The sequence below is a fragment of the Dunckerocampus dactyliophorus genome, chromosome 5 (assembly GCF_027744805.1).
Source record: "Dunckerocampus dactyliophorus isolate RoL2022-P2 chromosome 5, RoL_Ddac_1.1, whole genome shotgun sequence".
Taxonomy (NCBI): Eukaryota; Metazoa; Chordata; class Actinopteri; order Syngnathiformes; family Syngnathidae; genus Dunckerocampus; species Dunckerocampus dactyliophorus.
Genome location: NC_072823.1, coordinates 26,205,409 through 26,216,394, shown reverse-complemented (window position 1 = coordinate 26,216,394; position 10,986 = coordinate 26,205,409). Strand labels below are relative to the sequence as shown.

The 10,986-nt window shown below is 39.8% G+C and overlaps 1 long non-coding RNA gene across 1 annotated transcript; it reads right to left on the bottom strand.

The window, feature by feature from the left end:
• Positions 1–2,728: 2,728 nt before the first annotated feature.
• LOC129181596 (uncharacterized) lies at positions 2,729–10,083 on the bottom strand. Its single transcript, XR_008570460.1, has 5 exons — positions 9,956–10,083; positions 9,103–9,331; positions 8,840–9,020; positions 4,349–4,532; positions 2,729–3,922 (listed from the first exon to the last, which is right to left on the bottom strand). It is a non-coding gene; the product is annotated as an uncharacterized LOC129181596 (long non-coding RNA).
• Between the last annotated feature and the right edge of the window lie 903 nt (positions 10,084–10,986).

Sequence of the window (10,986 nt, the reverse complement as noted above, 5' to 3'; positions counted from 1 at the left end):
TCCTAAATGGCTTATTTAATCGTATTTTGTCTACTATACCAATGTAAAGCTGCCTGTTCCCCCCGCTCCCGGCTGTTTATTCTTTCATTGTATTTTGCCTTTGGACGTAACTGAAATTAGTTTAGCAGTGTTTTTCTTTATTTTTCTCAAGCTGCTGTGCCATTCCTCACACTATGAAAATCACTGAGGTAAAAAGCATATTTATTTAGAGTGCCGGGGTCCCACCCACAGACATAGTAAGTAATGTTCAGACATCCTCTAGCGCCGCTGCTGCTTTCCTGAAGAGGATTCAGCTTAGTCGGGTTTTGGGATTAGCATTCAAGCCGGTTGACAGCTCCCAATGGAGGTGCTCAGGTCAGGTCCTACAGGTGTGAGACCCACAAGACACTGGGGGGATTATAAAGATTTCCTAGCATGGGAACGCCTGGGGTTTCACCCCCAGGACGACACGGAGGGTGTTGCTGGGAACACCTGCGCTTATGCGACAGTCTGCTGCAACTTCCAACCAATTGCATGAGAAAATACACGGCTGGATTATAGCTGGAGCACAGGAAGACGAGTGGAATGAAACAGAGGGGTTGCAGGAACACAATGAAAATTAGGTAGAGTTACTCTGGTGTCACGTCTGCTGGAAAATTGTGAAAATGCCACGTATTTTTCTGTCGAACAAAAAGCTTTAGTGTCCCGTGCATCTTTACATAACAATTCAGTCAGCATAGCTGTGCAACAACACTACAGTTTGCAAAAATAAAATAAAAAGGCAGGTACAAGATGGCATGGCATGGCATGGCATGGCATGGCATGGGAGCAACACCTGCGCAAAATAGCAAAATAAATAAATAAAAAAGCAATAAATAAGAATAAAAATGAAACAAAACTTAAAAATAAATATTTTAAAAATACAACTAAATAAAATAAACACAAATAAATGGATACAAACAAATAAATGAATAAAATAGAGTTAAAATTATATTAAATAAAATAAGGCAATAAATAAATACAAATACATGAATAAAAATAAACAAAACAAATAATAAAATAAAAAAGTTAAATGATGTAAAAATGAGTATAATAAATACAAATCAAAAATTCAAACTAATGAATAAAATAAATGCCTATAAATATATATTAAATAAAATAAGGCAATACATTTATATAAATGCAGAAATACAAATAAACAAAAAAATAATAATAAATGTATAAAATAATTGGTCATGAATCATTCTTTCACAGTTCCACATGTCCAAAAGGAGTAGAAGAAGTGAAGTGGAGTTTGCATGTTCTCCCCGTGTGCGCGTGGGTTTTCTCCGGCTCCGGCTCCGGCTTCCTCCCACATTCCCAAAAACAATGTGGGTATATATATATATATATATATAATAAATATAAATAAAAAAAACAAAATTTAAAGAAGAAAAAAAACAAACCTGACAGAACATCATTGTGATGATCAAGACTCTTCTGCCTTGTATTTAGCAAACATCAACTGCTTGTATTGTTTTTTGAATTTGCTCATCTCTGTACATTGTGTGAGTTCCTTACTCAATCCGTTCCATCATTTAATTCCACACACGGAAATGCTGTGGGTTTTCAGCGTAGTTCTCGCTTATAAATGTTTTAAGTTCAACTTTCCTCTAAGATCATATTTCTCCTCTTTGATTGAAAAATACTGTATGAGGTTTTTGGGTAACAAGTTATTAACTTTATGCATTATTCTAGTGGTTTGAAAGTGTACTAAATCAGATCATTTTAATATCTGTGATTGTAAAAATAAAGGGTTTGTATGTTCTCTTGGCATTATGAATTATCCTTACAGATCTTTTTTGCAGTACAGTGAGTGAGTGAAGATTGCTTTTGTAATTATTTCCCCATATCTCCACACAATACATTAAATATGCTAATACTAAGGAACAGTACAGAGTGTGGAGTGATTTTTGGTCAAGAACATATTTTGCTTTATTCAATATTGAAATATTTCTCGCCACCTTTTGTTGTATATTTTTAATATGAGATTTCCAACTCATTTTTTCGTCTATTATAACCCCCAGGAATTTATACAATTCCACTTTTTCAATGTCCACACCGTTAATTTGTATTTGCTCGTACATCTCCCTTCTGCTATTTCCTTATAGCATTATTTTAGTTTTACTTAAGTTCAGGGATAATCTGTTCCTGTCAAACCATGACTTTAATATGACCATTTCACCCTTTTAATGAGTTCTTGTGTGCTTTCGCCAGAACAAAAGGCAGTGGTATCATCCACAAATAAGACCAATTTTAAGTCCTTTGTTACTTTACAAATGTCATTGATATACAAATTGAACAGTTTTGGTCCCAATATGGACCCCTTGCATTGAAATGCATGTGTAATTGTGCCAGAGTAATAACTTGAACATGTCTCATGTCATGCTATTGTATTATTCATTGTTCATTTTTTTATACCTTTACTGCCCTTGAACCTTTCATTTTTACTTTTACCATTTTGCCATTTCAGTCACTTTTTTTAACCCTGCCTCTGGTGTTGCAACACGTTATGAGAACACAAAGTGACAGGCAAGTAAAACATTTAATGAGTGCACGGATTTTCATGTTTCCTAATGCTCAAAAGTGTTCATTACAACACATTGGCATGAATTCATGACTAGTCCCCCCCCATGAACATTGTCTGTGTCCATTACTAGACATACAAATTATATCATGTTCTTGATTTGATGAGAGTTGGAACATGCAAAGCCCCTCCAGGGTAAGGCCGCAAAACTTGACTCATCACATCACAATAGGCCAGAGATGATGGTGATTAGATATGCTGATTATTAAAGTATAGCTTGCACTAAGAGCAGCTTTAATTACGGCTCAATCAGCACCTGACCTTCTCGAAGCAAATGTTGACACATGGCTGCAACACACACACACACACACACACACACACACACACACAATGAACCCAATAACAAAGCATGATGCTTTTTGTAGCTGTGACCTTTCATTATTAAAAGTCATTATCCAGCTTGAGGACTTTTTTGCTGCCGATGTGTGAAGTTGGAGAGACGGCATTTGACGGCGAGAAGATAAGTGCTGCTTTAAAAAAGTAAATAAAGATGTCTGCAGATGCAATCTGTGGCCTGGCCTTTAAAAGTTAAACGTGAGCTGCGTGAGGAAGATGAGGAGTCTTCTCGATTTTATATTTATCCTCTTCACATCGGTCAAAGTTGAAATAAATAAATAAATATAAAGATGGTCGTCCTTTTTTCTTCTTCTTTGCACAAATAGTCCAGGCGCGAGACTTCGGCGGCTTTTTAACAAGAGTTCGAAACTTACATAGAGGATCTTTAACTAGCGTTTTTGGAGTAGCATGTTAAACACAGCAGCGCCTTCCTGTCGAGTAGAGCATCTTCGACACACGTTTTAGCAGCAGCTTCCTAAAAACAGCAGAGCGGGTCTGGGATATCGCGGGTCTTTGCAGTAGGTCCTTAACTCATTCTGTACCAAACACCAACACCTGATCCCAACAACGTACTTATAGTCTTTTACGTTTTTTTGTGAGAGAGGCTAAACGAGGTGACGATGCAACTCCTCACCAATGGATTAGGCTTGAGAGCAATTTCAATGGCATAAAACGGCCACTAGGTGGCAGAAGTGCATTTGATAAGAGCTCGGCAGAGTTCATGAGAAGGAGAGACAGGAAGAGGAAGCCAGTTGTTACACTGCATACCGCACACACAAAAAATACGCAGTTGTAGCAGACTTGTAATGACATCAGGTTTGAAGAAGAAAGAAGTCAGGATCTACACATTTATTTCTGTGGAGCAATCGCAAGGATTAGCAGGCGCACACACAGCAGCGTTCCCTGACCTCCGCTGCTCAAACGTCCACGTTATAGTAAGGACACGCTTTTCTCTGGGCTTCCCTACTGAGACTGCTGCCCCTGCGAAAATGGATGGATGGATGAATGAGTTAAAAACAGCACAGCACTCCTGTCATATAGAGGATCTTGGTCATCGTCTTGTTTTGGACATGCTTAACAAGTTACATTACGGAATATCACACTTGCACTTGCACAATCTTTGATGATATTTTGACTCATGCTTTTGCAGTAGGTCCTCAAAAACAGCCGAGTGCTCCTGTCATATAAGGATCTTAAGTTTTTGTGCTGAAAATTCCTAAAAACGGCACAGCGCTCCCAGAGAGAATTTTTGACTTGTGTTTTTCCAGCAGATTGTTAAAAACAGGACAGCAGTCCTGTCATATAGAGGATCTTGGTCATGGCCGTGTCTTATTTGTTGGACACACTTAACAAGTTACATTAAGGAACATCACGCTTACACTTGCACAATCTTTGATGATTTCTGACCTGTGTTTTTGCAGTAGCAGAATGCTCCTGTCATATAGAGGATCTTTATTTTTTCCGCAGAAGATTCTTAGAAACAGCATATCACGCCTGTCAGGGAGGATCTTTGACTAGCATTTTTACAGCAGACCCCGAGAAGAAGCAAATCACTTGTCACATGCTGTAGATGACTTTTAGCAGCAGATTCCTAAAAACACAAGAGGATATAGAGGATCTTGGTCATGGTCATTGTCTTATTTGTTTTGGACATGCTTCCAAGTTACATGAATACACTTGTACAAGCTTTGATGATATTTGACTTGTGGTTTTGCAGTAGGTCCTTAAAAACAGTACAATGTTCCTTTCCTATAGAGGATCTTTAGTTTTGGTGCAGAAGATTCCTAAAAACAGTACAGTGTTCCTGTCAGAGGATCTTTGACTCGTGTGCTCTGGCCATATAGTGGCGCTTGGTTATGGTTTTATTTGTTTTGGACATTCTTAACAAGTTACACTAAATAACTTTGATTTTGTTTGACCAGTGTTTTGTAGTCTTTGAAAACAGCAGACTGCTCCTGTCATATAGGAGGCCTTTGAATAGCGTTTTTGCAGCAAATTCCTAAAAACGGCATAGTGCTCCAAGCATACAGAGGATCTTTAATTTGTATTTTTGCAGCAGATCCTTAAAAGAGCAGAGTGTTCCTGTCGTATAGAGGATCTTGGTCATGGCCATGGTGTTATTTGTTTCAGACATTCTTAACAAGTTACATTAAACAACATCACGTTTACACTCGCACAATATTTGATGATCTTTGACTTGTGTTTTTGCAGGAAGTCCTCAAAAAAGCATCCTGTCATATAAAGGCTCTTTAGTTTTTATGCAGCACATTCCTAAAAACAGCACAGCACTCCTGTCAGAGAGGATCTTCGGCGAGTGTTTCTGCAGTTTGTCCTTAAAAAGGGACCACTCTGGGCATATAGAGAGGATCTTTGACTATCATTTTTTGTAGTAGATCCTTAAAAACAGCGCAGTGTTCCTGTTGTATAGAGGATCTTGGTCATGGTCATCCTGTTATTTGTTCCGGACATTCTTAACAAGTTACATTAAGGACCATCACATTTACATTTCCACAATCTTTGATGATCTTTGGCTCATATTTTAGATGTAAGTCCTCAAAAACAGCATCCTGTCATATAGAGTATTTTTAGTTTTTGTGCAGCAGATTCCTAAAAATAGCACAGTGCTCCTGTCAGACAGGATCTTTGGCTTGCATTTTTGTAGCACATTTATTAAAGCAGCAGACCACTCCAAGCATACAGAGCATCTTTGAGTAGCGTTTTTTTGCAGTAGATTCTTAAAAGCAGCAGAGTGCTTCTGTCATATAGAGGATCATGATCATGGTCTAATTTGTTTTGGACACGCTTACCAAGTTACATTAAGGAACATCATATTTACACTTTACACATACACTTGCACAATCTTTGATAATATTTCATACAGAGGATATTTAGTTTTCATGCAAGCGATTCCTAAAAACAGCAAGCGTTCCTGTCATAAAGGATCTTTGACTTGCATTTTTGTAGGAGATCCCTAAAAACAGCAGAGCACTCCTGTCATATGAAGCATGTCATACAGAGGATCTGTAGTTTTCATGCAGCAGATTCCTAAAAACAGAACATCACTCCCATCGAGAAGATCTTTGACTACCATTTGTGCAGCAGAATCCTAAAAACAACAAAGGGCTCTTATCATAGAGAGGATTTTTGATTTGTTTTTGCAGAAGGTCCTTATCAACAGCAAAGCTCTCCCGTCATATCGATGATCTTTAACTATTTCTGGCAGTATTACTACATTGTGTGCACTACAGTACACTTGTGTCCACAGGCAACCTGTCCATCTGGGCCTTACCAGAGCGAGCCAGTCCAGGCGCCACCCCTCGCTCCGCCTGGCGACACAAAAGACAACACACACGGACCAACAAGCATTGTCGTCCAGCGCCTCCCCAACCCCCCGCTCTGCCCTCGCTCCTCGAGGCCGTGGAAGCTCTTTGATGGTCTCACAGGCGACATATGTGAGGATGATTAGCATACGCTTGTTGGGTTACGGCGTCCCAGATGTCGCCGCGGGACACGTCGGGTCGGCCGGGGGGCGGGTGTAATTGATCCCGAGCACATCAAGTGAAACAAACATATTGTGAAGTCGTGTCAAGTCAGCAGACCTGCATCTCGCTAACGCTAGTCGGCAACCCGCACTTGTTGCCGGCAGTCTTCATGCTAACATGAGCTGCTAACAGTAGCCACTACATCACTGGTGTCAAACTAAAGGCCTGGGTCCAGGTTCGGCCCGCCATATCATTTTATGTGGCCTGCGAAAACCTGGAAAAAATGCACTTTTTTAAAAATTCTGTTACTATCCATCCATCCATTTTCTATACCGCTTCTTCCTCATTAGGGTCGCGGGGGCAAGCTGGAGCCTATCCCAGCTGACTTCGGGCGACAGGCGAGGTACACCCTGGACTGGTTGCCAGCCAATCGCAGGGCACATATAGACAAACAACCATTCACTCTCACATTCATACCTATGGACAATTTAGAGTCACCAATTAACCTAACATGCATGTTTTTGGAATGTGGGAGGAAGCCGGAGTACCCGGAGAAAACCCACGCGCACACGGGGAGAACATGCAAACTCCACACAGAAATGCCCAGGGGAGAATCGGACCCAGGTCTTCCTGATCTCCAAGCTGTTACTGTGTTGGCCAACGTGCTAACCACTAGACCACCGTGCGGCCAATTCTGTTACTAATTGTTGCATAATTTTTAAAACAATAAAATAATAATACAATATTTATTATTATTATTATTATTATTATTATTATTATTATTATTGTATATTTAATTATTTTTTATATTTATAATATGTAAGTAAAACATAATTTTAAAAAATCATAAATAATCTTTATGCTAAATGCATTTGTTCTGGCAATTTTGGCAGACAATTTCTACATGTAACATATGTAACAAACCGAAGATTCATTTATTTTGTGATGGTGCCCTACAGCCACGTAACTTCCACCTTCCTACAGCATGTCCGGAAGTCCGACTTTTTGTGCGATGGTTCACATCTTCCTCTGCCTTTTGGGTGCAGAATAAAAAAAAAAAAAAAAAAAAAACATGCGATTTGCAAAACAGAGAGGCCACGAAAGGTGAACCGTTATATGACCGCGTTAAATTAATATGTATCCACAATATAGGATTCAATGTTAATAAATTGAATATTTTCATAGTTAGAGCATAGAAAACCTGTTTATAACTTTTTAAAGACGTTTTTAACATTATTAGAGCCCTGAAGACATGAAATAACACCCCTACAGTCGCCTTTACACTTCTATTATTCATTGTTTACACCACATTGAGCAAGCTTATGCTGCAGGGACACAATACGGCTGCTAGCTTGTAAGCTAGCAAGCTAACCAGTTAGCCTCAAATGTATTTCTTCTACACTTAAGAAGCCCAAAACCTACCACCTCCACGCAGAATGGGAGGAGACCTTTTTTCAGTCTATCTTGTCGGACATGCTATTTTTGACTTTTTGACTTCATGCAGCGTTGAGGTAATGTAATGTAAGGTAATGTCTCATCAATGTTTTGTGTCATTACTGCCACCTAGTGACCAGAGTACTACATATCAATTGTATTTCAATATGTTTTGGCTAATAATAGACCATAGTCTACCACAAAACAGCCATCATTTATTAATTAATTTCTGAAAAAAAACACGATACAGCGAGGGAGTGATAATCAAACCGCGATATTGGGAGGGACGGCTGTACTCAAATTTCTGCTCGGCGCCTCGACTTTGTTGGTAAAACAATACAAAATGAAAATCATAATAACTAAATGGTTTCACAACCATGACTGCGATTGACGAGTTTGACGCCCCTGCACTAACTGGGTGACATCAACATGCGTCATCACGTGTTGTGATACCATTTTGTTGATTTTATTGGTTTTATCGTGCCCTCGTCATTCTTTGCTAAACGCCTGAATGAGTGTTTTGTTGTCAACAGCAATTCACTTCTTTTTACAAACATCACCTGTTGAGTTAAACGTTTTGTGTTGGCCACAGTTTGACCCTGGAACAGATCGATGCTATTCACATCATTTTCCTATGGGTCCTGGTGTGACTTTAAATGCATTTTTTTCTATTTTTCCATGTTGCAACATTGAAAGTTAGACTTGAAGTGTAGCATACATAACAGCAATCCCATATAGCCAGGAGAAGTTCAAATCCACATGAAAAACAACAAAACAACAAACGAGAGCGTCAGTGTCAGGAGGATATCTATTTTGTCTTTGTTTCCAAATGTTATTTTAAGAAGGTGAGGAATTCAACTTGGAGCCAAACCCTTTAAAAACACCCCCAGGTTTTTCCGTCTGTTGTTGTGATTTTGCATGGATTGTGCTCCTCTTGAAAGAGGAGTGCACGCAGTGTTCATCAAGCCCGACAGTAAGGTACCTTTGACACAGGTGCTGAAGTGCAGGGTGGACAACCTGGCCGAGAGCAGCAGGTAGGAGTGAGCCGGAGGGAGTGGAGTCGGGCTTCAGAGCGGATTAAGACTCATCGACGACCCCGAGGAAGACTTGCTGACCCGACCTCAGCCGACTGCAACCTCAGCCATAAAGTGTCCTGTCAGCTGCTGGAAATCATGCAAAGTAGATTTTATTACTCCGGTCCTTTTCTTGACACACAATGTCTTTATGTCTGTGCGCACCATATACCTCCTGTCATACAGAGGATCTTTGATTAGTATTTTTGCAGCAGATTCCTAAAAACAGCACAACACCGCTCTCATACAAAGGATATTTGACTCGTGTTTTTGCAGCAGGTCCTTAAAACAGCATTGCTCTCGTCACGTAGAGGATCTTTGATGGGCTTTTTTGCAGCAGATTATTAAAAACAGCAGGGCTATTGCCATATAGAGGATCTTTGCCATTTTTGCTGTAGGTCCTGAAAAACAGCAGAACACTGCAGTCATATTGAGGATCTTTGATTTTAGTGTTTTTGCAGCAGATTACTAACATCGACTGAGATTGGGTGGCGACCAGTCCGTGGTGCACCCCGCCTCTCACCCAAAGTCAGCTGGGATAGGCTCCTGCATACCTTTGTGACCCGAGTGAGGGTAAGTGGCATAGAAAATGGATGAATGGATACTAATATCAATGCTCTTTTCATATAAAGGATCTTTGACTAGTGCAACAGATTCCTAAAAATAACACAGCACTTCTGTCATCTAGAGCAGTGGTCCACAACCTTTTTGGACCCACGGCCCGTCTCGTGTTCCCACAAATCTCCGTGGTGGTGGGGGTCATATACTGTAGCATGTAATTTGTCTCATTTAGTATGTCTTGTGTAAAACTAAGACAGGAACAACATCAAATTAAAAGCTCAGAGTGAATACAGACCCACCATCCACCACTATAAGCTTGGAGTTTGTTTTTCAGAGAGAAGATTATACAGTAGCACCGCTGCTTGATGTGTGTGCTAACAGGCAGTGTGCTAGCATGAATTAACTTGAAGCTGTGCACACAACAAATATACACATGAGCACTCAATAACGTCATCATACTTTACCTTTATGCATTCCCACAGAGTATCAGCATTTGGGAGCAAATATGAAGTGAAAAAACCCCGATAAAAATACAGTGTAGTTGACCATCTGAGCAGAGTGGGAGAAGGCTAGTGCACGTACAATGGTGCGTTCAAGGACTGTCAAAAAAAGTGGGACACTCAACAAACAACATAAACATGCAAAAACTTCAAACTATATTATTTTTTAATAAAATAATGGCCCATATTTCCAAAATTGATATGCATTTACTTAAAAATGTATTTAGTTATTTACAAAAGTATTTTTTTTTTTGCGTGTGTGTGTATTTTTCTTATCATTGCGTCTGAAAGGTTTCCTTGGTACTGGGCCCCGGCCCGGTGGTTGGGGACCCCTGATCTCGAGGATCTTTGACAAGCATTTTTGCAGAAGATTACTAAAAACTGCAGTGCCCTTTGTCACGTAGAGGACTAGTGTTTTTGCAGCAGATTCTTAAAAACGGAAAACAGGAATTATACATCCTGGGACGTACTAAAACCTCCCTCTCTGAGCACGAATCACCATCTACAAGGCACACATGCGACCACTTATGGAGTATGCTTCTCCTATTCGGAGTGGAGCAGGCACCACACCACTTACACTATTAGACAGGCTGCAGAGAAAAGCCCACCAATTACTAAAAATTGAGGAACCACTCAGAGCAGGAATTCTTCCACTTGAACTTAGGAAGAAAGCTGCATCCCTTTGCAGCTTTTACAGACATGAAACCATCAATTGAAATAGTTTGAATCCTTCCCAATGAAACAACAACTCCACGCATAACTGGGTCTTCTGCGAGCAGTCACCCCTGTGTAGTCAATATTCCCGAGTCCAACACCCAGTGTCATCTCAAGAACAGCCAACTCCCTCCCACCAACCATGTTCCAGAGACTCCTAACATGAACTGTTTCACGTCATGAGTTTATGCACATTTTTTGAACGATATTATTAGCGAATTAAATACAAATCAGCTTTTTGTGTTGTGGCTAATTAAATATTAAAGGGATAGTTATGATTT